Below are 21512 nucleotides of genomic sequence, written 5' to 3'. Positions count from 1 at the left end.
TTTTTCCAGTATTTGATTAATATATTTTAAGTTGTCAATGGAATGACATCTTTTCCTCTTCCTCTTTGAAAGGATTTTATCTGATCTTTTCACTGTTCTTTGTGCCTAGAAACTTCCATAGGAAGCTCTGCTGAGAAACATATGTACATATGACTCAAAAACCATCTGCTTCTCTGTCACCTGAAAGACTTTGCACAGAAAGCTAATGCATAATTTATCATAGACTGCCTTTTTTTTTTTTTTTTTTTTTTTTTTTTTTTTTTTTTTTTTTGTCATGTTTGGAAGTGCTTTTTTACCTTGGTTTATAAAGGGGAAGATGCTTTTCCTGGACCAAAAATCTTAAAATCTTAGTACCACAGATAGCAATTTACATTTTTGGCTTGGGCAGCATCTGCTCTGTACCTGACACAGTCATTTCCCTCTGTAGCTCCAGCAGTGCAACCCCAAGCCTGCAGGTTTCATCTACTTTTATAGGATGCAGTCTTCAGAAGTCTGATCTGCCTGATACAAGTAACTAGCGACATGAATGGGAATACAAAGCACCTTAATAACTATTTTCAAGGCTTCTGTAAGGCAGTTTAAATGCAGCCCCTTGCTGTATCACTGGGGCTCCTCACAGCATGCAGCCAGGTGAGGAAGCAGGTCCCTGGGGTGAAGGATGCTGTCCTGCATAGATGTCCTTGCAGTGACATCCTGTAAGCTATGTGGAGCAAATACTCTGGGCAAAATGTACCTGGCAGGCAAAAAACTGCTTGCAGATAGGAGGATGCTGAATTGACAAGACTGATGGTAAAGAGAGGGTCTCCAGACTTGGTTCTCATTCTGTTTCACTCATGACAACATTGGGAATCGATGCTAGTTCTGGTGATAAGGTTCTTAAGACTTTAATCTATGTTCATTTCCAAAGAATACAAGTGTCTTTGAAAATGGATATTCAGGTATTATGTTCTCTGAACAAATGCAGTTGTCTTTCTCTTTCAGTACCATATCAACAATTTTGACTGACTGCTCAGATTCAAAAGAGAAAAGTTCAGTAGATGTAACAATAGTTTTATATTCCTTATTTAGGATTGTTGAAAAGCAGCTGCTGAGGGTAGCACAGTGGGTGAATCTGAGATAGCTTTGACTGCAGAGTTTTGACTTGTGCTTCAGCTGTAAACCTGAAATACACAAAGTGAAAACCTCACCTGTTGTTTGTGCCATGCGCTGAATAGTAACTTGAAATAATATAATTTTTTTTTTTAAATCTGAACTTGTTCTTTTGGGGACTGCTTACAGAAGTGTGGGAATAGATGTGAGGATGCCACTGCATGCACATTACCTAGCTTTTTTGTAAGATCTTTTAGGAACTTGTTTGAGCCAATGCCTTTGCCTTTTGATGGTGGTATTTCTGCTTTATTACTGCCTTACTATATATGACATGGAGAATTTTTATAAAATATGACTAAACACAAATTGTACCATTATATATTTGAAAGTTATCCTGCCACCATGCTAAATATGAAAAAGCAAATGTTTCACTCTTAAGTTCTCTTTCTCCTTGTTATATCTTTGGACCTTTCTAGTAAACTGTAGCATAGTAATTTGAGGTTCACCAGACTATTAAATCTTGTTCTAAATCACTTTATCTCCTCCTACATGGTCTTAAGCAAGTTTTTATATCATTGTCAAGGTTCATGGCTGTCATGTGTGCTGTCGAATGTGCTAATAACCACTGAAAATATCACTCCTTGTTATTCTATTTACAGTTTTCATGACAGTACAAAAATAATACTCTTAAGCTCTTGCATGCATATCAAAGTGCTCTGCTCCCTGTCTTTACTTTATAATTTCTGTTATTCCTCCATTACAAACAAATTCTTTTGTTTACTGTTCTGTCAGGAGGACTATTTCTGTTTTGGCTGCATAACACACAGTGTCTTACTTGTTTTTTTCATGAAACCATTAACCAGAGGTTTTGAGGGAGCACTAGCCAAAAGGGGTCTCTTTTATTGATGTTTACATTGTTTATTAATTCCACATAAGATAGAGGCGTTCTGTGATAGATACATAGCAAAAAGTGTAAAAGGGGCACGAAACAACCCTTCACCTGGCAGCAAATGCTGCCCTCAATCCCCCAAGCCCCAGACATGTCATTGAGATATAGGAACACTGCTGATACTGGAAACTGAATGCTGTGAGGACTTCTCCTGCATTTACTGTCCTCTTAGCTCCCACTTGTTATTCCTTATCTTTGTTCTGTCTCCATACATTTCCTTGTGAAGGCGATATGTTGTTTTGCGGGTTTTTTCCACTGAGAAATGAGCTCTAAAAATTTAGTTTTGCCAAATACGCGTGAAATGAATTGAAACATGCTACTTTTCCTGATGCTGGTGGCAGTTCAGTGATCCCAGTGGTGGCCTCAGTGGTGGCAGAAATGGCCACGGGAGCTGCAGGAATGGGAGCACAGAGCAGCAGGAGGCTGTGCCTAATCTCATGAGCCATCACATCTTGTCTACCGGAGGACATTCAGCATTACAAGTGAGAGCACACAAAAATCTAAAGTACTTCACAGCTAAATTGCTTATGTCTTTTGAAATGAAGAATGTTACACACAGCCCCAGTAAATAACTTGTGAAGGCCAAGACATTACCTGTGCTAGTAAAAGGCAGCCACTGTTTGTCAGTGAAGTCCATTTTTAAAAAAGTTTTAGGCAGCACCCGTCTGCCTCAGCAGCAGTATATCACTGGTGTGTTTGGCCAGAAGCCTAGGGAGAAAAAGCAAAGGACAGAGGGAGACATCCTTCACCACCTTTGGGCTCCAAATATATACTCCTATTCCAGAATCCATCACATGTAGCACTGCATCGTTCCTTTTGTGTTTCCTTCAGCAGTCAGCAAGCACAAGACAGCACACAGCTGCTCTGGATTAATCTGATGCTTTAGCATCTTAATTTTGGCTATTTTCAAATTATGTTACCTTGGCATGGTTTCATTCAATGACTCTAATAGATCCAGGCAAATACTGGTTTGGAATCTTTTTTTATTCAGAAGCCAAACCAAAAAAACCAGGAAAAAATGTCTTAAGTCGGAATCTTCTGAAGTTTTCTTTGGCAGAAGGAAACCAAAAATGTATTATGCCAAAACCTTGAATGAACCAAAATATTTCATTCCCCCAAAATGGGATGTTTGCATTCTGACTACTTGTGTCTTTTTTTTTTATTGAATAACACTTTGAACAAAAAAAGTCACAAAATTTTACTTGCAAATGGTTGGAATGGAAATATTTACCATCTTCAGAAATCTATAAATTAAGTTTTTTTTCAGCCAAGGATTTAGTGAATTCAACCTACATTTACTCATTGTTTCAATATTTTATTTTTCCTTTGTGTTGAATGATTGTGGAAAAATATCCCCCAGAACTTTTCTTCTTGCTACTGAATTGATTCTGAAATATTCTTCCTGCCCTTTCAATGATATATTCTCCTATTTTTACATGGTTTCTTTTGATTTTGCTTTTTCATGAGGAAGAACATTTCAGTTTTGTTTCTTAATGATCTGAAAATTCCTGTAATTTGGTGTGTGATACTGTTAAGACTCTTCATCAGCTGTGCCTCGGCCTTCCTCTGCTTATTCTGTAATACAGTTATAGGCTAATGAGGAGTAATGTAAATCCTGACTGTGCCTTTTTAGATCAGATGTTCCTGTCAATACACTTTCTTCCTAGACTTGCTTTGATTTTTCTCCCCACCTCAACAGGGACATTCAGTTAAAACACAAGTGTGAAACTGTGCAAGGAGAGAGGAATAAAAGGTTCATATTTAGCTTGGCATCTTGGCTCTTTAAACACCTTTTGCCTTGAGGATGCTTGGCTCTGCTAGGGAAGCTCACAGTCCTTCAGGCCAGAGTCCCTCTCTGCCCAGAAATGTCCATGTTCCTGTTTGTTTGCTCCTTGGCCCAGAAACCTGGTAATCTGGGCTTTTCCCAAAGTATATGTACTTGTGGCATGGGCCACTGTAGTGCATCCAGAGCATTTGGAAGATGTCTGTTTTATTATTTTATTATGGAAATAAGAATTCTCAGCAAGAATTTCCAGTGAACTTCTCTACAAAGCTGGAATCTGGGTTTATTTCAAAGTTCTGTACAACTGATATCCTTCCATCCATTTACCTTTAATCTTCTGCACGTGCTAAAAGTGATATTATTTTTGGAGGATGAATGTTGTTTCAAGGCTCATAATCAGCCCTTCAAACTTTGAAAACATCACCCTTTTGAAAGAGGCTTTCTAAGTCTGCTTTGTCTGCAAAAGTGAGTTTTAAATATCCCCATAAAACCTCTTCATTTCCTGTGCCATGTGACTGAAAACATACTGTTAAGTTTGTTGGGAATTTGAGGTTTGAAAATACTGCTGCATTTATGTATAAATAGGCTTGGAAATAATCCTTTTAAGGACTTTATTTACATGACCAAAAATAATCAAGATCTGATTGTTTGAGATCTATAGGATAAAATGTCAGTAATAGTTTAACAAGCAAACTAATCAACTGGTTCTCCTACTGCCTAGAACTGATGAAATAAAGAGATGCTTATTAATTCTGCTTGTAAATGCTTGGGAGCCATGCAAATTCTCACTGGTAAGAGCCAGATGGGTCCCTCGACAGTGAGATTCTTTTATAGGTTCATTGCTCATTTCTGTGGCTAATGCTTTCCTCCTGATGAGGAGATTGTCCCCACTGATCCTATTTCTGGTTACACTGTTCTCAGAGGCAACAGGAATACAAATCACGGCTGGCATCTCCTTCTGATGGCTGCACTGGGCACTGAGACTTGAGGTTGCCTCCAAACTGTTGTTGCTGCTGGGGATGAAACCTCACACTGGACTGAGGATCTCCACTTATGTCTGTTGTCTGGGCCCTTCCTGGCAGCTCAGCAGAAGACAAAAGGGGCCAGGATGGGTTGTCCTGCAGGAAAAACAAAATCTTTCCAACAACCTTCTTAGTGTTAGAGAGTCAAGGCATTGCTTTATTCTGGCCAGGATGTGCAACAGAAACAATTTCATTCGCACATTGTCCAGGTTGTGCAGAGAAAATAATTCCATCACGCATGACTCTTTACTAGATTTTTCATATACTTATGCAATCAAAACCCAGAAAAAGTCATTGGTTCAATGTTCATTGGCCCCAGGTTATGCAGTTCTTAGTATTTGGTTTCCTATTGGTTATTGACCCCTTTGCCTTCTGTGTTAATGTCTCATTCTTCCTTCTCTTATCTATCTTTTCCCCAGCCAGGTGTCTCCAACCATGCCAGGGGTGATGTTTAGAGTTGATGTTCATTAATAATCATTATCTTTTTTGTATCTTCTGTATTACTTCCAGTCTGTTGAGATGTTAAGCTCATCAGGCCTTGAATGGTGAAACAGCCCTTTGAAAAGAAGCTTCAATTCCTTTCCCCCGGGCAAAGGTGAACAAAGTCCCTGACTAAAGTTATATAAATTGATTTCAAACTTTGTATAATTTCCAACACCATGTGTGGACCTCTCTGAACTTGATTACTGGGATTTTTGGTTGGATGAAATCTTCCTCTGTAGCTTAACAAACCTAAGGTTTGCCTCATCTCTAACAAATTTTAGATATACTTAGATCCTTTATGACTTTTCATGTTTGAGGGTTTTGTGGCAATTTCCTTCCATCTGAGTTTATATCCAGCATAAATATGTCAGCATGCCTCATGCAGAGCTCAGCCTGGCGAGATTGGCAATTCACTTCTTGTAGATCCTTTTACTGAGCAACCTGTTGCAGGTGTCTCAGGCAATTTAAAGCCCAATTTCCTAAGGATTCCTTGAACTTTTGATTCAAAGTCATTATTTTGCACTTCCAACAGCACCATACACATCCTGAGCTAAGTGTAGCCTGTGTCTGTGTGTGCTGACCTGCTGCAAGGCCCAGGGAGGTTGCAGACCTCTCTGCTTGCTTTCTGCAGCCAAAATGTTTTCAGTGGTTGAAGGAGCAAAATCTCCTAGAAAATGCACTATTATTAAGCTGCAAGGAGGTGCCTTCAGAAAGGAGAAAAGGCAGATTTTGGGTTACTGCCATCCCTTCAAAGGGAGGGATTTCAAGCCTGTTGTCCCCAATGTGTTAGAGGACTCCAAAATGTGCACTGGAGCTGCAGTGTGGAGCTCTCCCAAGCCTGAGCAATTGCCCTTAGGAAGAAACCCCATAGAGAAGCAGAGACTGTGGGAATCAGGTCAGCCTGATGAGCAGCAAAAGCCTGTCCAGGGATACAAACAGCCATATGGGACAGGCTGGCTGAGCCCTCTGGCTATACAGACTTCATTGCTTATCAGCACTGGTGAACCCTGCCCTGGACTTCAACCAGGACTGGATGTCAACCAGAACAAATCCATAGCTGGAAAGTGACAGATCCTGAGCTGGGGAGCTCAGGAGCAGCAATGTAAGGAGGGAGGCAGGAATGTAATTACAAGTCTGCAGGAGGCAGGGAAAGTGCCAGCTGGATGCAGGGGGTCTTTCATTGGAACAACAGTAAGTTCTCCTCCCTATAACCAAGGATGCTGAAATGAATTGTGCATCTCTTTTGGTTAGAAGGACCAAAACAGTGCCCTGGCCGATGTTTGACATGAATAACTGAGGATTACATGAAATTTGAAAATGCTTTGGGCAGCAGGCTATTTTGGAAACTGAGATTTTGACAAAGAGTGCGTGCAGATTAGAGGTAAAATCAGATAGAACCATGGCATGGGCTTTCACTGGTCCGTAAATTCTGGCCCCTGGCATGACAGAGATCCACTATGGAGTAAGGGGCCCCAGCTGAGTTTATGGCAGGGGTTTTGTATTGCCTGGGGTATGTGGCTCTTCTACTACACATTTCAGAATCCTCTCTCTTTGAGGGTAAGATTGCCAGTAATATATGTTGGAGGTAGTAAACAGTTGTTAGACAAATTGCTCTGGGATTTTATGGTGATGTGAGACTTCTCTCAAAGAACATAAACTGGGACTAATTTTCTCTGGTGAGGAGTGGGGTCAGTCTCAACAGATGCTCAAGGCTTGACACTTATTTGGGAAATGCATCCTTTGATTTTTGGCTGCTAGCTACTTATAGGGGAAAGTATAATGTTAAAAACTGCCACAGGGAAAGAATATTCCAGCCCAAATGAAAATGTAGTAACTCAGAGCTAGAGATGCCTGCTGAGTGACTTTTTTTTACCAAGAAGGTAACATTTGCTGTTGGCTTGCTGTTTTGAACAGACAAAAACAGCCATACTTTGCTAGATAGGGTATTTAGTAGCAGAACCTCAATAAAGATGCTGCTAACTTAGGGAAGATCTTGTATTATTCTGTGGAGTAGGAAATATTACATGAGAAGCATAAGAAGACAAGTGTTGGCCAGACTCTGCTGTGGTGGTGCTGGGAAACCTGAAGGTCCCATCTCTGTGCTGCTCCAGGAGCACAGCATGGAACATCCTACCTAACCAGGAGTGTGCATCCATGGTCAGCAAGTTGTGTTTGGGTTGACCCTTCTGTTTGTTTTAAACAAGAGTCTGCACTACAACAAATTGCTTCCAGAGGTGGAGCATCTTAAGAGCTATAGGATAATGATAGTATGCACATTTGTGTGTGTGGGTGTGAATTTGCACAATTTGCTTCTTTTCCATCCAGGGTAAAGGATATTAACAGCTCTAGGGAGGGAGCTGTTTCTTTTAACCTGTCAGTGGCTATTTGCTTCTGCTACCCACCAGAAGCAGACCTGGGATAGGATGTGACAGACCGTCTGTTTAGTCTTCTCTTGCCACATTTCTTTGGCTCCATTCATGTGTGTGCAGGCAGCTGTCTGCAAACAGTGTGGTTGCCGTCCCCAGTGCCTCCTGTAAACCACTGCTGCTGTGCCACAGCTCCCAGTACCACATTGGCTGCCACTTTCTTGGCTGTCTCACTTCACCAGCCCTGATAACACTCTTCTTTCACCCCAAGGCAGAGTGGGAGCACAGCAGACCACCAGTATTCCAGCCACGGATCCGTGGCTGTGGCTGTTGGCACTGGTGTGTGCCTGGCCAGGGTCTCTCTCTTACCCTGCCTGCATTGCTTAGGGATACAGGAAGCTTTGAGGGGCAGGATCTTCTTCTTCTTCTTCTCCTCTGGCAACACAGCACCTACAGTGTTGTTACAGTTCCTGAGAACTGTAACAAGGAATGTCATAATGAACCAGGGATACAGAGCATTAAAAAGAAAAGCATCCTCCTGGCATCTAACCTTCTCTGGTAGCTCTCAGGGACTGCTTGGTGTGAGAGAAGTCTGTTCCATGACAGAGTACTAGTGGGATAGATCCCAGTTCTGTTTCCTCCCCTTTTTTTACTGTCAGAAGAATTCACTGAATTAGCTCAAACTCAGGGTATTTTTCTCAAGCATTTTACAGGGAATTAGTAATACTCACAGGCTGTATTCCTAGAGAAAGACCATACAATAATCTACAAATTCATGGCCTGAGACGATGCTTGTAAATAAATCACAGAGGAAGAACTGAGTCTCCTTTAAAAAGTGCTCCCAGTGTGTTGCACTGATAATTATTGTGATTATAAGGGAAGCAGTTACAGACAAAAGGCTGGGAAAGAGGTTAATTGAGATGGTTCACTCTAGTCTAATCGTATAGAGCACAAAGTAATATAATTGAATACAGAGTCTCCACAAGCAGCTGTGCTGTATAAGTTTTGATGTCTCTAAAAAAAAACATTATAGAAGTTTTCTAATGTCACATAGGAAACCATACAGGGAAACTTAGACAAGAAATTATTAGATTACAGGCTTTGATAGCAGATGTGTAGTAGAAAACAGAATATCTAGTCCAGTCTGGTTTTAAAACAAATTTATTTGGGGTCTGTAATTCTTTTGTTTCAAGGGTATTTAATGTAATCAAAATAATAAATGTGTGCATCTTTCTGGTTGCAGAGGCATCTTAGGTGACCAAAATAGTGAATACAGCTTCCCAGGCTCACCTGTCTGTCTAGCTGTGGGCAAACTTTCATGTGTATCAGGATTCAGCTGTTGGATGTTCTGTAATTATCTACTTTTTCACAATAAGTTAAAGTTAATTAATTCAAATTTTCATCAACTCTTCTGTGCTGTAATAGACCAAGTCATATTGAAATAAAATGAACTTTTGAGGACAGCTGTCATGGTCTGTTTGGGTATTTCAGATTCACAGAGCAATGTACTCTGTAAATAAAGCTTTATTTTATAAGCTCATTGAGAAAGAAAGGAAGAAACACAACCAACAAGGGCTCAATTGCCTTTGCACAGAGTAGTCTGCCATGTGAATTCACTAATTCATCACGTAAGTTGTGAGGTTTCTAATTCACAACTTGTAATTTACAACTTGTAATTCACAACTTGTAATTAACAACTTCAACTTAGGGACCAATGTGCAGAATAGTTACCTAGCTGGGTGGGGAGATGCTCATCCTTCCCACTCTGTCACTGCATAGGTATCCCTGGTATCACACCGGGAACCACAGCAGCCTCAGTGCAACTGCTCTTGGGTCAGCTTCCCAACCTTTTTGCTTAAACAGACCTTTTTATATCTTCCATCATGGAAGTTTTGTCTGTGCCATTTCCATGACTTAGCAGATTCTGACGAAACTGCCAGACGATCACCATGCCAAGACAGTGGCTGCAGGAGACAGCAATCTACAGGTGATAATGGCTGGGTAATGGCTCTTTATCTCTTCCTGTCCCTCCTACCCTACCTCTTAGATAGTCTTCCTTTGAACTAAGGACACAGGTCCCAATATGCATCAGGCATGATCTATGTAAGCTGAAAAAACTAACCTTATTGCTCTCTTCAAACATCTGAAAGAAAAGTGTAGTGATTTGGGGGTTGGCCTTTTCTCCCAGGTAGCAAATGAAAAGAGGAAAAGGCCTTAAGTTGCACCAGGAGAGGTTTAGATTGAGTATTAGGAAGAAAGTTCTTCACCACAAGGGTTGACAAGCACAGGAAAGGCTGTCCAGGTGAAAGTAGAGAATAACCATCCTTGGAGGTATTTAATAGACGTGTAGACCTGGCACTTAGAGATATGCTTTGGTGGTGGACTCAGCAGTGTTACGTTGAGGATTGGGTTTGATGATCTTAGAGGCCTATTCAACCTAAATTATTCTAAGAGTGGATTAAACTTTGCCAGGAGGTGTCAGGTTGGTGCGTCTCTAAACTCTCAAAAAAACATCAGCTGGGTTTCATATGGTTTTGGAATCAAAGAGGATAATTCCCTCTCTTGCAGTCAGACCAGAGTTCTGTCAAGGATAATAATAGCCACAATACCTGGTCAGACAAAAGTCTGTTTTGAAGTCATTGTTACTGTAATCACATGCAGGATAGGAAAAAAACAGCTCTGACTTTTTCACTTCAAGTCTGAATATCAGGAGCAGGTTTGGGGATTTATATTTATTACACACAGAAGCTAGTTGATGGCTATGTTGTGTTGAGTTACTGCTCTAAAGCTATTCCTATTATTTTATCACATTACAGATAAATTGCTGCTAAATATGTGTAGACTTACTATTTGATCAGCTGTCACCTAGTGTTTACGCTTTATTGACTATTTCATAAGATTGGACATTCTCCTGAATGTACTGCCACGGGCCTTTCAGTGCTTATATCTAAAATACCACATCCTAATGACCTTGAGGAAGGATACCACAAAGATCACAGAAAGATCACAAAATCACTTAATTGTTTATGTTGGAAAAGACCTTTAAGATTATCAAGTACAACCATAAGCCTAACACTGCCAAATCCACCACTAAACTAGGCAGTCATGCTCTTAAGGACGTGGTGATGAACTCCATGAACTCCATGTTTGCATTGTGTAGCTTCAGCCTTTTTCAACTGCCAGTGGTGAGGGCATAAGAAGCACTTTACCCTTCAGTATTTTGCCACACAATTTTCTGCTGCTCTTTTCTACCCTCTGTGCCAGCATAGTTATTTGTGCAATGAACCAGATGAGGGACTTGATTGGGCTGGAAAATTGTTGCAGTAGAGATGGACGCAACATGACAGACAAAGTTCATGTAGCAATAGTAAATTTTTATTGAGTGCAGTTCTGAAATATAACTTAAAAAATAGTTACCAAAAGTCTGCATGGTTAGTTCTGATTGGCTGAATTAGTTGCCACCTGGCTAACTGGCCAATAGCTGTCCATGTCCCCAGTGGCCTAGAAAGGTCAAGTTATATAACTACTAGTTATATAATTAGTTATATGTTAGTTATATAATAATAATTAGGATTATTTATAACTATAAGGCCTCCAGGTCAACTGTTAGCCACCACAGAAAATATTTAAGGAGTGTTGAGCCTAACAGGCAAATGTGTCTTCAGACTGTTAGACAAATGCTACAGCTGTACTGTGCAATGTCTTTGGCCATGATTATCACTCTCACTGGTGTCCCCTTGCGCTGCTGAAGTGAAGCAGAGGAAACAAATCTGTCCTTTGTTATTTATTTTATTGTTGTTTTCTACTTGCTTATGATGGCATGGACCTGTTTTACAATAAAGGGTTAACTTTTAGATACAGAAAATAACCTAATTCTCTGGGAATGTTGACTGTGACCAAGTATTATATTTGTAGCTAGCCATGCAGTGAAGCAGTTTATTTTGCCTAGAAATAATCCGGTTGTTTGATTGTAACCTGTTCTGAAGTAATTTAACAGAGCCCAAACTAAAAGTTCACCTGTAAGGGGGCAGAGTATGTATACAGGAAAATACAACTACAGTATGTAATATGTATTCCCATGTAAGCAGTTTTCAGCCCTGATGGCATAAGGCTGTAAGCCAGGCTTTTATTTGCAGTGCTGTGTGGAAATGAAATAGTTTGAATCTCTTTTCAATGCCTACCTCTATCACAATGATCCTATATGGATTGCTTCTTGTTAAAAGTGCTTTGAATATTAAAATGCTACTTATGCTGGTGTCACAACTTTCTTTTAACACATAAGAAATTCTCACTGTGTGAATGACAGTTGTTAATGCTTTCTAGTGTTACAGTTACCTGCAAAATATTTTAGTGCTCCATCATAAATAATGAATGGATGACTACAACTCTGTAAAACATTTAAAGGTGTGTCTATAGTTACATGCAGCAGGTGTTTGCAAAGTCATTAGCGGGTGAGCGTGGAGCGATTTTTTGTAAGTTGTTATAAATAAAAAGTTATCTATTTTTTCTAAGGTTGCAGAGTTAAAACAAGTTGGACCAGTTGCTGTTAAGTTAGCTTCATTGTTAAGAGTTCTTCAACCTGTTAATGGTTGGTGATTAACCATTGTCCCCCTGATGCTTGCCAGGGAGGGACACCGGGGACCCTGCAGGTACCAGGAGAATGGGAGTGGCATCAGAGCTAGTATGCAGATGAGAAATGCATTGCACCAAATTTTGCAGTTTTCCAGGAAAACCCCTAAAATCAACAAGCCAACATAGAACTAAGTGACCTAAGTGATGTCTAAGGATGGGAGCGTAGTCCAGTGCCTGCTTGGATCCTTTTTGTTTCTCACCCTAACCTGAAAGGATGTTGACTAGAGAGAGGACCTGAGATGTTGGACCAAAAAGGTGGAATCTCCTAATCTCTCGTGAGGACAGAGTCCCCAGCTCTGCCTGCAGACCAGCGGACACAGCTGCATCATCCTCCTCCTCCGTGCCACTCCTGGGAGCAGCGGCGGCGTGGGCGCAACCCGTCGATTTCTCCCCACCTGAGCTGATTCTTTTTAATAAAGGCATTAAAAAGGAGAAAGATCTCCTGCCCATTCTTTTCATAAGTGTTGCCACATTTCTCTTCATAGAGAAAAGCAAGGCACAATTCTTCCCAAGAATATCTCTGGGTTTCACATTCTCTGAACATCAGAGAAAGGGAAAACACTTGCTGTGCCTGTGTTGTGCCAAAGTAGAATGCAATATGGAGATTGTTTAGCCAGAGTGAGGATGTTTTGACTCCTTGGCCTATTAGGGCCAATAGTGTGTGTGTGTGTTGGACTGTCATGAGACAGTCTCAGCAAAGTCATAGAATTGAGGGCAGTGCTGTGCAGAGTGAATGCATGGCAGATTCAGTCTAGATGTATGTAATATAGTATAATAAAGTAATTAATTAGCCTCCTGACAAGACAGAGTCAGATGCATCATTCTCTCCCCTTCATCTGGAGAGCCCTTGCAGTAATAGTAAAGACTCTGGAGGCTTTGGTATTTAGAATCTCCTCCCCAACCTATGAAGTTTAGCTGGTGCCTCAGTGGATTGATGACCTAAAACTTTGCAGGCATCTGGGAGCGGAGATGAATGTCATCTTTCTGCAGAAGTAGAGGCAATTGATACAGCTTATCAGTGATTACAGAGGATCAAATAAAGGGCTAGGGAGTGATGCTGGATGGGTGAGATCATATTTCGAAATCTGTGTAGCATTCCTTGAGCAATGCTCAGATGCTGGCTTGCAGCTGTGTCCCTGCACAAGAGCCAGAGACATATGCCCATGCCCACCCAAAACCCTTCACCGTGTGCCGGTTCTTCTCCATGACCCAACCTGGGGCTCAAATCAAACACTATTTCTCCAAGGAAATCACACTTGTGATCATGTGCTGCTGCTTAGCCAGTGCAGCTGGTGAGGCTTAACTTGGTGGGAGGGGAGCCATGGAGAGGCATCCAGTATCTAGAACTGTTATGCAAATCTTAAGTAATGGAGCAACCCTCAACAAGAGGCAGCATAAGAAGGAAAAGTAATTTTATTTTGTGCAAACTAGGTATCACTCAGACACAAGCATTCTTCTCGTAGTTTTACTCATTCTTTCCTATTGGGAAGCTTGAAAGTGTGTCTGCACCTGGTCTGTCCAAAAATATTTGAGGCCACAAAGAATTAGGGAAGCTAGCTATTTAGTTCTCATGGTGTCTTCTGGGTTGTTCTTCTTAATGGCAGCCATGTGGTTGGCTTCTGAATGTGTCTTTTACACCTTTTAAAAGTTGCCAGCGACTGTGAATCATTTGTCTCTCCTTTTGTCCCACCTCTGTGAGTCCTTAGGTAAAACTGCTGATTAACTCATTGTTCTTTTGTCTCTTCCTGGGTGTAGGCTGTTGTATTTAGGTTGTCCTTTGTTTTTCTCAATCTGGATGTTTCTATAAATAGAAACTGCAGATAGTTGTGAGGCAGACTTTATGATCTACTAATTTAGATGCCATTAACACATGCTTTTCTTTCATCTCTTTTTCTTCCACTTCTTCCTGTTCTCCCACATCTGCAGGTTTCTATTGCTCTAACCATACCAAGGCTTATATTTCTACTAAAGCTCATCACAGAGTTGTTTGCAGCTCTTCTACAAAACTTGGGATGTGATGGGTCTGGGATGGCAGAGGATTGAGAAATGTGCTTGATGATATTTTCTATTGGAAAAATTTCCTGCTGATTATGGCAGCAACTCTGGCTTGTTTCAGCTTCACAGGGAGCAATGAAATATGAACTTCAAAAAGTAAAGGTAGCTCATGTGAATGTGCAGGATCATGATAAAAGAAGCTCAATATACCTGTGTTCTGACTCTGGTTGCACACTTGTCTTCTCTACTCAAACAGTAGGTTTATGTGAGAAACACCAATCAGCTGATTTAAAATTTTAAAAGTTTAATAGTAATAAAATAGTTATAAAAATAGTAATAACAATTAGAGCAATAAGAATTTGGGCAATCAGAGTTAGGACAATAAAGGACAATAAAAAGCAAAGGATTACGGATGTCTGGGTGTCTGGCACTCTGCCATAGAAACACATTTTGCTAACAAAGGATTAACCCTTAAAAGCAATAGCCTGTTGCATATTCATATATCTCATACATGGTGCAAACATTCCTTTCACACTAGGGATTTTTCTTTTTATTGTTAGCTTCCCCCTTCATCTTGTAAATCAATCGCCTTGATCCCCACGAAGTCTGGGCTATTCCAAAAAGGAGGCAGTAATTCTTCTCTTGGGAGCTTGGTGTCTTGTTGCTGTTATCTCTGTGCGAAGAATTATCTTGATTATCTTATCCATTCCTTGAGCTATTTACAAAAAGTATCTTACATCACACAGTTTCTATTTTAATATTATGCTATAGCCTAAAAGCTATATTTACCACACTACTTAAAAGAGATTAATACAGCATAACTTTCTAACATAACACATATAGTATTCATTTTAATATTTGTGAAGAGCCAATCATATAATATGCATTTTCCACAGTTTGGAAAGGTGGTTGCTCACTTTCTCACCCCGCTGCCCAAGGGAATGCCTGGTCAGAGCTCAGGCTGCAGATGGCCCAGTGGGATAGACTTGCCCCCAAACAATCAAAGGTAGAGATTCACTGTCATGCCAAATGACATGGTATTCCTGAAGAGGAAGGGGTTCCAGCTTCACATAGGGGTGAAAAAACTAAATGGTAAAGGGTCATTTCTTCTAGATGAGACCCACATAGGAATTCACCACAGACAAATGTGGGCTTTCCAGAAAAAAAAAACCAAAAAAAACCAAAAACAAAAACAGGCTTTCATCATCTCACACTATTCTAAAACATAAAAATAAGAAAAATTTCCTGATCCAACAAGGAAGTTAGAGATATTACTTAATGTTTGTGAAGCAATAAGTAGTATAGCAAAAAATTGCATGGGTGATCCTATGAGAATGTTACTAATTGTGTATTCAGGCCACTGTTTGAATAGGATATAGTAAATGAGGCATGAGGCCATGCACTTAGCAATGTGAGGGCAAGACAGGCTAATGAATCACTGCTCATTACTGGTATGCCATCCATGTGCACAGAAAGGCTAAAGGTGTGAAAAGGTACATGTTATCCTGTAATTAAAGATTTTACAGTGCATGTAAGATTTACAAATTTAATTTGTCTGGGAAATGTTCAATCAGGCATTTCCTATCCTCAGGAACTCAACTTTGCAACTTTTACACTTTTTGAATAGAGGCTTTTTACAGAATTCAGTAATTTTTTTAAAAAATATTGTGTTTCCCCTGCTTGTTTTGCCACTGTTGGCACTGAGCTCCTTCTCCCATGCTGCCTTTGCCATCTGGAACAGACTAAATGGCTTTCTGAGTTGCCTTAAATCCTATCACCAAATCCTGTCTTCTAGGCCTATAATTCCTGTCCCTCTTTCACATAAGAGAACTCAGACCCATTTCTTGACTAAGCTTGTCTCCATTAAACTTAGAGCTCTGTCAGGTCTTGCCTTTTTTCCTCTGTGTTTTTATACCACAGAGACATGAATCTATAAGATGTCAATACATCTGCCTACATTTGTTAATATAAAATGAGATCAGTGATTTAGTGGAGTTTTCCATGTCAGATAAATCAGTTCAGAGAAGTGTTTAGTTCAGTCTAAATTTGGTTTTAGTGAAAAAGCAGCAAACTGACTATGTATGGAAGCTCAGACTGTTCTCTTTCTAAAGAAATCTGAATTTCAGCCCCCTGTTGAAGATAAAGGTAAATTAAAAGCAGAGAATCAGATTGCATCCAGAATTGGATATCATCCAATATGTTTCAGTTTGGTATTGTAGTTGTATTATAAATACAGTCAACAGAAAATAAATATCCAACAGTAAAATGGATATGAATCAAGTTCAGTACTGATAACTAACTTTTCCCCATGCTCAGGTTATATAATTTCTTTATGTTTAGGTGGAGCTTGAGTGACTCTAGTCATACATACCTTTGTTACTTATTGGTGTAAAATTCTCTTGCTTTGCTTTTAAAGACACAGTTTAAAAAAAATAGAGCACGTGCCCAGTGAGGAGTGGTTGTACCTTTGGGATGGAGGTGTGTGTTAATATTACAATTATATCATGAACCAAGTTCATCCAAGGAGACTGATTTCACCATAGAGTTCCCCTCCCTGCAAAGATTTCGACAGTGTGTGGCTGCAGTTTCTCCACACTGCTCCATCCTCCATTCCTTCTCCCTCAGCAGGTGCTCACAGTTGCAGATTGTGTGTTTGGGGAATCACTGTGGAGTAGGTCTCTGAGCATGCCAGCCCCATTCCATCCAGGGAGCAGCCACTGTATTGTACCCTTTAACTTCTGTACTGTTATCACCTCTGTTAGGATGTGAATATGCCTCTACTGTTTCCTCCAATTGTATCCCCAGCCTTCTGTTCCAGGGGTCTCCAGTCATCTTTCCACCCCTGTGGCACAATGATCTCTCTGACCAGCACATAAATATATGGCTTTCTGATACAGGGTAGAAATAATAAGTAGTGCAGGGGATGTTTTGACATTGGCATCTGCAGAAAGTGGAGATGGCACTTGGCATCCTTTGATAATTTGTTTCTAATACATTTTTACTCTGATTGTTCTAGTGTTCTGCTCCTTCACATCATTTATCCACCATTACTTTATAAGATATACTAGGTTATTTTATTTGCCACTAAATTGAAAATATCAGGCATGTTGGTTCTTCTCGTCTCTCTGAATTTGTCAAATTGCCTCCAATGTGATCTCTCCATTCTTTGGATAAGGCTGGTACAGAGATGCTGTTATCTCCACCCTTCTCAGCCTCCATGGCTGGCAGAGATGACAGATCAAATGGTCACATCCTGCAATTTTTCCTGGGACCACAGAACCAGTGATTGTCCAGACACTAAAAACTTTCCTAAATGTGAGATTCTCAGCCTAAAAAATACATTGTTTCATGTACTGTGTGACTTCAAAATTTGTTTGTATAGTATTCACTGTGTTCTGTGTTCTTTTAAAAATGAAATAACATTAAGACAGCATGCAGATGAAATTGAAAGAAAAGAAACCAACCCTTCCCTGCTGACAAGCTAATTTTCAGTGCTTTAAGAATTACAGAGTGAAGTAAAACTATTTTATTGCCTTCTTTCATCATTATGCCACAGTACTAATTATGCTCCTGGTGTTCTGAAGTTTATAATGCTATTTCCTGCCACTGAGTTCCTATATCTTTATTAAATTAATTATTTAAACATATGCTTTATTCTGCTAGTGAGGCCCTGGTAGCAAACTATCATCTTAGAATGACACCAGTGGGTAAGTTTTCATTCACTGGGAAGACAGAAATGATGGAACAATGGCTGTATAGAATAAGAAGTGTAGAAAAATTATTAATATTTTCAGAATGATCAGTATATACTGCCACAGAGTGAATGTGAAATCATCACATTTCAATATGGAAAACTGATGAAGTCTAGAGCATAAATAATAAAAGTTATGCAAACATATCTTTGCATGCATATGAGAGACTGGACTATGGAAGGCACTCTACATCCTAAAGGATACTTGCTTTGTTGCAATCACTGCTTTGCATAGACTTCAGTAAGAGTGACCTTTCATTTCAGACACGTTCCCAGCTGACTTCAGAAAGATCTAAGGAATGTCAATCAAGAAATGAGCACATTTCTGATCAAGATGGACCCACTGCCACAGCTCTGATAGGCATAACATGGAACAAAGGGTCATTACTGTCTGGTCTGGGAAGTGTTAGCAAACTGCTTGCCAGCATAGGCAAGCTTAATAATGACAATCAGCTTCAGGGTGCCTCCCAACCACTGCTAGAAAGAGATGCATGAAGTATGACTCTGGTCTTGTTGAGTATAGGAAAGTTATTGCCAGAGAGAATACACAATTGAAGGACTAACCACCAAGGAGAAACAGTCTCTCATGGGAATCATGCCTGTGCTACTAATTCCCTTATGGCAATTTAGTCCAATGGCCAACTGCAATAAGCCTTCAAAAACATTTTAATGTAGTCCTTAAAGCAATTTTGTGCCTTTTCCCATGGCTTCTAGAGGCCTTTGGCCCCTGGGGATTTCTGCACAGATGGCACCCCTGTGGCACCCCTAGGACTGGAGCTGCCAAAGGTGATGCAAAGGGTTTGGCAATAATAGCGAAAAATAAATAAAAATAGCAAAAAAATAGCCAGCAAAGTGCTGACTATAATGTATCTGGGGATGTGCTGGGGAGAAGCCCTTGGCCAGGCAGGAGTGGTGAGTTACTGCAGCTCCTTTGCTCTATTTGAGCAAAGAGAGGCAAGCTAGCGTCCAGGGCTGGAGGTTAACAAATGCTGAGCCCATAGGAAACTCCAGCATTGACTAAGGCTCTGCTATTAAGGAACACATTTATGCCTGAATGAGGTCTTCAAACACAGGATGCCTGTCATCAGTGTACTCACCTGGCAAAATTTAGTGATGTGGGTTCCAACCATACTGTCAGCAATTGTCACAGGCTTGGTTGCAGACACTGTCAGACATCACTCTGGAGTCTCTGTTTCCATGTCCATATTTTTCTCTCCATTCACAGATTACAGGCACAACCCCCGATAAAGCCATTGGAAATCATACCCCAATACTTGGGAACAGAAACTTAACCTGATCACTTGAAGCCAATGTAGCCTTTACCTAAGATCTTTCAGCTATAATCAGGAAGTTGTTTATGTTTTCAATAAGTTGACAGTAGACAGTTTTATTTTTAAGGGAAAAAAACTTAGTTTTTCCTCAGTAATTACAAAATTTCTGGTATTGACTGAAACAGTACATAAGTGAGGAAGATCATGGCAAGATCTTTTTTCAAGAGCTTTGTCTTTCTGGTCTTATTACTCTACTTAAGTGTTCAACCTTTTCTGTGTGAAGACCACTAAGTTAGGTATATCATTATAGTGATTTTATCATGCAAGCAAGTGCTTAAGGCAAATTTAGAATAATTTCCCATTTTTCCTACATTTAAAGATATTTTGTATCTTATTTTCTGTCCTGTTGCTAATTATCCTAAAAAGGGCTTTGTAATAGAAAAGGATTTTTGTCACTGAACCAGTCATTTTTCTGGCACACTGCACTGCCTGTAATGTGATTGCTTAAGTAAAAATTGGTGCAGCTTTAACATCATAATATATTTGTCTTTCATTCTAATAATATAAGACATAATGAACTCTCGGTAGATACAGCAATATCCCATAAGTATTTCTACAGGATTTATGTTGTCATTTAATATTATTTCAAAGGACAAAACATAATTCTTGCCATTTTGCTCAGCTACTCATTTTGTAATTTTTTTGTTCTCCCACTATCACAGAAAAGAAATTATCAAATTAACCATTTTAACAAGCATTTGCTAGTTGTGCCTACATACCATTCATTTAAATGACTTGTGAAATCAATCAAATAATGGGGCCTAGTCTTCTTTCCCTGAATAATGACTTCAAGGAAGATCCACCTCCCTCTCTGGGAAAGAATGGATAGCTGGGAATGCTCAGGGGAATAAAAGGATTTAAAGCACTGCACATAAAAGGCTGAGTAGAGGAGTCTTTGAAAATAAATGCAGGCTTCAACAAAGGATGAGAAAGAAAAGGATACAGAGGGAGCGGCTTGGTGTAGATATGAGCTGTGCATACAAAGAGGCTGCTGAGGAGATGCATAATACCCCAAGAGAATGAGCTGTAGGTGCTGGGCTGCAGGCTGAGGAAAACACATTTTGATGAGGGGCACAGGATGTGCAGAGGCTGGCTGTGGCTGATGGGTTAATGAAGACACCTCAAAAGGAAGTCAGTCTGGAAAATTAAACTAATTATCTCAAAGTGTTTGCATTTCTACTAGTATGCAATGAGCCTCTCTTCACAATCAAAAAATTATGAAGATGAGAAAAAATATTAACTCCATTTAATATTTTAAAAACTACAAGTCTTTTTCCTATATCCCATATTTAGGATTAATTGACAATAAAAGGCGTCTGACTTCTCATCAATCCAGACTGGTGAAAAGAATCACAACATTACCTCACAGTCACACAACTTCTGTCTGAATTTTTTGCATTTGTAGCAAAGTCTCACTGGAGGATTCTCTTAGAGCAGGACTGAAGTAGGCTGTAGCATTTCTAGTGAGTGTTAATATACCCTTCTCCAGAAAGCAAGCAAACATGGAAATGATTAAGGAAGATGGTGAGTAATCTTCCTAGATTAGCATCCTTAGAGTTCAAAATATTTTTTAAAAATTTAAGCTATTTCTCAGTTTTTGTTGTTTCAGTAAGCTGTTGGGTTAAACATGTAATTAAAAAGGAATGCACACGTGGTTAACATTTTTAATTGCATCAGAGCTAACAACTTCATGGAGAAATACTAGGTCATTATCACTGCCTGACAAAATTCCAATAATGTATATTCAGCCACCCCCAATTATTGAATTAACAGTTGAGTCACGAGACTTACTCATGGATATTTGGCATTATTCTCCTCTGAGACTACCTATTGGACCAGACCAGTCACTGGTCTGACCAAGTATTGTAGTGACAGTGTTTTTTCTAGGAGTGTTTGCAATGCTTTGTGAAGATCATGTTTGAGCAGTTCAATAATGTTCATCTGGAAGACCATAAAAATGCCGCTGTCCTTCCGTAATATTTGTTGAGACTCAAATGCTGCAGTGTTTTCTGAATATAGGATACAAATTTTAAAATAAATGTAACAATTGGGACTATGCTGATTGTGACAGATAGACAGGATAACCTGAGGTGGGTGAAGGACTTTTGGAT

The 21512-nt window shown here is 39.8% G+C and overlaps 2 long non-coding RNA genes across 2 annotated transcripts in view; both read left to right on the top strand.

Moving 5' to 3' along the window:
- LOC135301384 (uncharacterized) overlaps positions 1 to 9347 on the top strand; it is a 35477-nt gene extending 26130 nt beyond the window's left edge. Inside the window, exon 4 of the long non-coding RNA XR_010363148.1 lies at positions 4743 to 9347. This is a non-coding gene — a long non-coding RNA (uncharacterized LOC135301384). The remainder of the gene's footprint in view (positions 1 to 4742) is intronic.
- The window catches only part of LOC135300867 (uncharacterized), a 159613-nt gene that overhangs the window by 123588 nt on the left and 14513 nt on the right, over positions 1 to 21512 (top strand). The gene's annotated exons all lie outside the window — the stretch shown is intronic.

Source organism: Passer domesticus, chromosome 5, assembly GCF_036417665.1.
Source record: "Passer domesticus isolate bPasDom1 chromosome 5, bPasDom1.hap1, whole genome shotgun sequence".
NCBI lineage: Eukaryota > Metazoa > Chordata > Aves > Passeriformes > Passeridae > Passer > Passer domesticus.
Note: the sequence above shows the minus strand (reverse complement) of the source record. Positions and strands in the feature narration are given on the sequence as shown.